Source organism: Capra hircus, chromosome 16, assembly GCF_001704415.2.
Source record: "Capra hircus breed San Clemente chromosome 16, ASM170441v1, whole genome shotgun sequence".
Lineage (NCBI taxonomy): Eukaryota > Metazoa > Chordata > Mammalia > Artiodactyla > Bovidae > Capra > Capra hircus.
Genome location: NC_030823.1, coordinates 62804909 through 62810908, shown reverse-complemented (window position 1 = coordinate 62810908; position 6000 = coordinate 62804909).

The following is a 6000-nucleotide window of genomic DNA, read 5'->3' as shown; positions in this document are numbered from 1 at the left end:
ATAGTATTTGTCCTTCAGAGACTTCCCATAATAAACGGTCCTGAGCATTCATTGATCACACACAGATACACGCACACACATATAATGTTCCTAAGCATCGACCCTCATCCTCACATATTCCTACTTTATAGAAATAGATCTTCCTCTATTTTTGTTCATAATGTTTATGTTTTGCTTTTTGCTGCTTCCTTGACTTAAATAAATTTCCCAAAGTAGTGATAATTGCTTTTGTCACATGATAAAATCCATGAATACCAGTACTAGGTAGGCTATGAGAGCAATGAGTATTCCAAAAATTCTTGTCGATAATGCATAAAATAGGCAATCACCTACAGAGAGAGAACACATCATGTATCCTGAAGCCAAGCAGCCTCAGGGACAATTTGCTTAAAATTCAGCACCATTTTCAAGTGGTTTTGCATTCATTTGAGCACCTATTTTTGTTATCGTTGTTGTTGTTGGCTATTGGCATTCTGAGAATTAACAAAAACATAATTTTGCTCCTTGGAGAAGTGGCTGGTTCAGGATCAGGACAGGGAAAGTACACGTGAGCCTGTAATGTCTTGATGTGCCGAAAGTAAGGCATTGCTCAAAGAATGATGAGGATGTGTCAGAAAGTAAGAGGCCAGCTTTTAAGTACCCCCATTGGCTAAATAAGGGACATTTAAGATCAAAATAAATATCAAGGACAAAATATTAAATAAAATAGGAATCCATAAATCTAAAGTAATAGAAATCAGAAATTCCCTAGTGGTACAGTGGTTAGGACTCAGTACTTTCACTGCCATGGCCTAGGTTCAATCCCTGGTTGGGAAACTAAGATTCTGCAAGCAGTATCATGTGAGCAAAAAAGTGAAGGAATAGAAATTTATATGAATATAGGAACAGATGGGTTTCCCTGGTGGCTCAGCAGTAAAGATCTGCCTGCAATGCAGGAGAAGTAGGTTTGATTCCTGGGTCAGGAAGATCCCTTGGAGAAGGAAATGACTACCCATTCCAGTATGCTTGCCTGGGAAATCCAACGGACAGATGAGCCTGGTAGGTTATAGTCCAGGGTGTTGCAAAAGAGCTGGACACGACTGAGCACAACTGAAGAGCAAGAACAACAAATAGATACAGTATTAGATAAATGGAAGAGATGGAAAAGCTCTACCTTACATTGTTAATGCCAACTAATGAATATAGAAAGAATAACGGAATTAGAAAATCTCCATTTGGCAGCCATCATCACTGGGTAAATGTATAAGAAGTAACAGAATATTTATATAGTCTCAAAGGGTCTCCTTGTGAGATACTTGGTAATTATCAGCACAAGGTTAATAGCATAACTTGTTAGTGGAGAAACCTAGAGGGTACTAGCCCAATCAAATGTCAAAGTTTATATCTATGGCTGATTTGTGTTGATATATAGCATAAGCCAATACAATATTGTAAAGCAATCATCCTCTGGTTTAAAAATAATAAATAAATAAATAAATAACAAAAGTTAACATAACAAAGTTAACATAGCCAGTAATTACTTAGGTCCCTCCTGAAAAAAAAAACAGTATTACTTCTATGATCTCCTTGCCAGAGGTGCACAACCTGAATCCAATCCAAAGAAAACATCTGACAGACCAAACTGAGGAACATTCTACAAAATGTCTTTTTTTTTTTTAATGTCAAGGTCACAAAATACAAAAAAAAAAAAAAAAGACTCAGAATTGTTCCAGATTAAAGAAAATGAAAGAGACGTGACAACTGAACACGACACAATTCCAGATTTTCTTTTGCTATAAAGGACATTATTGAGACAAAGAGTATTCGTTTTCTATGACTCTATAACTAACTTACTACAAACTTAGTGACTTAAAGCAACACAAATTTCTTATAGTTCTATAGAAGTCTGATGGGGGTCTCCCCGGGCTACAATCAAGGTATCAGCTGGGCTTTGTCCCCTTCTTGGAGGCTGTAGAGGAGAAATGTGTGTGTGTGTGCGTGCATGTACACTCATGCGCTGAGTTGTGTCTGACTGTTTACAACCCCATGGACTGTAGCTCGCCAGACTCCTCTGTTCATGAAATATTCCCAGCAAGCATACTGGAGTGGGTTGCCATCTCCTTCTCCAGGGGATCATCCCAACCCAGGGATCGAACCCATGTCTCCTGTGACTCCTGCTTCGGCAGGTGGATTCTTTAGGGAGAACACTCCCTTGCCTTTTTGGGTTTCTAGAGGCCACCCACCTACCCTGACTCCTGTTACCTCCTCCATCTTCAAGCTGGCAGTGATGGCCTTATCACATTGCATCACTCTGACCCCCTTTCCTGCCTTCCCTCTTTCAATTATAAGAATCCTTATAATCACATTGGCCCAACCAGATAATCCAGGGAGATCTCTCAATTTCACAATCAGCTGATTCACAAGCTAATTACATCAGAAACCTTAATTCCACTTTGCTTGTGTAACCCTACAGGACCTGGACATCTTTAGGGCAGCTGGTATTCTGCCTACCACAATGGAGCAATCTGTATAGGGGCTGTAGGTTAGCTAACAGCATTATATCAGTGGGAATTTCCTGATTTGGACAACTGTACTGTCATCATGTAAGAAAGTTTCCTGTCTTTAGGAAATACACATTGAAGTATTTATGGGTAAAGGGTATCATGCCTGCAACTTAAAAGCGTTCTCTTTTTCTCCCTCTCTTTCCACAGAGAGCAAGAGTGAGAGCAGTGAAAAAGCAAATGTAATAAATTAACATTGGTGGAATCTGAATAAAGAGCATTGGAGAATTTTTTGACTCTTCTTGAAAAATTTTCTCTAAGTCGGAAATTCTGTAATAAGGGCCAAAAATTTTAGTGTAGTCTTTATGAGTAAATTTCCTTATTTCTAATTAATATTTAAATTTGTGTCATGAATAATATTTTCATTCTGATGCATCTTTTAAAAATCTCTTTTGAAACATTAGTGTCATTTTAGCAAGTTGCCTAATGACTTATTTGTCATTGCTGCTGCTGCTGCTAAGTCGCTTCAGTCGTGTCCGACTCTGTGCGACCCCATAGACGGCAGCCCACCAAGCTCCCGCATCCCTGGGATTCTCCAGGCAAGAACACTGGAGTGGGTTGCCATTTCCTTCTCCAATGCATGAAAGTGAAAAGTGAAAGTGAAGTCGCTCAGTCGTGTCCGAGTCTTAGCAACCCCATGGACTGCAGCCTACGAGGTTCCTCTGCCCATGGGATTTTCATGTATTGAGCAGTCTTGAGTATATTCAGTTCAGTTCAGTCGCTCAGTCATGTCCGACTCTTTGCAACCCCATGAATCACAGCACACCAGGCCTCCCTGTCCATCACCATCTCCTGGAGTTTACTCAGACTCATGTCCATTGAGTCCGTGATGCCATCCAGCCACCTTATCCTTGGTCGTCCCCTTCTTCTCCTGCCCCCAATCCCTCCCAGCATCAGTCTTTTCCAATGAGTCAACTCTTTGCATGAGGTGGCCAAAGTACTGGAGCTTCATCTTTAGCATCATTCCTTCCAAAGAAATTCCAGGGTTGACCTCCTTCAGAATGGACTGGTTGGATCTCCTTGCAGTCCAAGGGACCCTCAAGAGTCTTCTCCAACACCACAGTTCAAAAGCATCAATTCTTCAGCGCTCAGCCTTCTTCACAGTCCAACTCTCACATCCATACATGACCACTGGAAAAACCATAGCCTTGACTAGACGGACCTTAGTCGGCAAAGTAATGTCTCTGCTTTTGAATATACTGTCTAGGTTGGTCATAACTTTTCTTCCAAGGAGTAAGCGTGTTTTAATTTTATGGCTACAGTCACCATCTGCAGAGATTTTCGAGCCCCCCCAAAATAAAGTCTGACACTGTTTCCACTGTTTCCCCATCTATTCCCATGAAGTGATGGGACCAGATGCCATGATCTTCATTTTCTGAATGTTGAGCTTTAAGCCAACTTTTTCACTCTCCTCTTTCACTTTCATCAAGAGGCTTTTTAGCTCCTCTTCACTTTCTGCCATAAGCATGGTGTCATCTGCATACCTGAGGTGATTGATATTTCTCCCGGCAATCTTGATTCCAGCTTGTTTCTTCCAGTCCAGCGTTTCTCATGATGTACTCTGCATAGAAGTTAAATAAGCAGGGTGACAATATATAGCCTTGACGTACTCCTTTTCCTATTTGGAACCAGTCTGTTGTTCCATGTCCAGTTCTAACTGTTGCTTCCTGACCTGCATACGGGTTTCTCAAGAGGCAGGTTAGGTGGTCTGGTATTCCCATCTTTTTCAGAATTTTCCACAGTTTATTGTGATCCACACAGTCAAAGGCTTTGGCATAGTCAATAAAGCAGAAATAGATGTTTTTCTGGAACTCTCTTGCTTTTTCCATGATCCAACAGATGTTGGCAATTTGATCTCTGGTTCCTCTGCCTTTTCTAAAACCAGCTTGAATATCAGGGAGTTCATGGTTCACGTATTGCTGAAGCCTGGCTTGGAGAATTTTGAGCAGTACTTTACTAGCATGTGAGATGAGTGCAATTGTGTGGTAGTCTGAGCATTCTTTGGCATTGCCTTTCTTTGAAATTGGAATGAAAACGGACCTTTTCCTGTGGCCACTGCTGAGTTTTCCAAATTTGCTGGCATATTGAGTGCAGCACTTTCATAGCATCATCTTTCAGGATTTGAAACAGCTCCACTGGAACTCCATCATCTCCACTAGCTTTGTTCGTAGTGATGCTTTCTAAGGCCCACTTGACTTCACATTCCAAGATGTCTGGCTCTAGATTAGTGATCACATTATCATGATTATCTGGGTCGTGAAGATCTTTTTTGTACAGTTCTTCCATGTATTCTTGCCACCTCTTCTTAATATCTTCTGCTTCTGTTAGGTCCAGACCATTTCTGTCCTTTATCGAGCCCATCTTTGCATGAAATGTTCCCTTGGTATCTCTAATTTTCTTGAAGAGATCTCTAGTCTTTCCCATTCTGTTGTTTTCCTCTATTTCTTTGCACTGATCCCTGAAGAAGGCTTTCTTATCTCTTCTTGCTATTCTTTGGAACTCTGCATTCAGATGCTTATATCTTTCCTTTTCTCCTTTGCTTTTCATGTCTCTTCTTTTCACAGCTATTATGAAGGTAAAATCCATTATTTTGGACTTATACTCCTGTTGCCCTAGAGCCTGGATATTATTGTGGAGTATTTTCATTCTGTCTTAAAATTCAGCATTACTTTAAAAATGGAGTCTTGAAAAGGCATTTAAAAGTAGACAAAAGACTGTTCTGTTAATAGTATTCGTCCAATATTAATTTCTTAGCTTTGTTAAGTGTAGCGTGGCTATATCAGATGTTATTAAGACCATTAGGAAGGCAGGGGAGGGTAAAGTTAGGTGACTCATGATACATACATATATATCCCTGAGCCTCTGTGGAGCGGGGGAGAGAAAGGGAGGGAAAAACCAAGAGCAGAGAGGTGTGAGCTGTAATGTGTGTAAAGCCCAGGTTGCTTGAGGACAACCAAGTTCCAAGTATTAATTCTGTCACTGACTGGTTCCTTAATATTGTGCAAGTTACTCGTATATTTAAGTCCTGCCTCTATCGCTCCAAAAAAGGGATCTGAGGAAGCTTTTAATACAATGCCTTTATATAATAGAGGCTTGTAAAAGGAAAATGGATCAAAATCATGAGAGAAAATGAGGCAACAGCTAACACAGTGGCTAGGGTGATGGGGCAGCAAACCATGGATTTTTTTCCAATGGTCAAATGGAGACCCTCATCACATGAGGGGCAAATGAAAGAAATCAATTATGAAAGTGCCGTTTAAAACATGGTATGCAATGTGAGTTAGTTTGGTAGAACTAGTCTTGCCTGAGCCCTCAGATACCTAAAGAGGGCAGACAGCCTGTCTGAAATCTTCATAGCAAAAACTCATCTCTCTGGCCAGGCCTGTGCCTCTGTATCAGCCCAACTGAGACATCACAGAGCGCAGACTGTCTGAGCCAAGAGGGATCAGCAAGTTGTAAC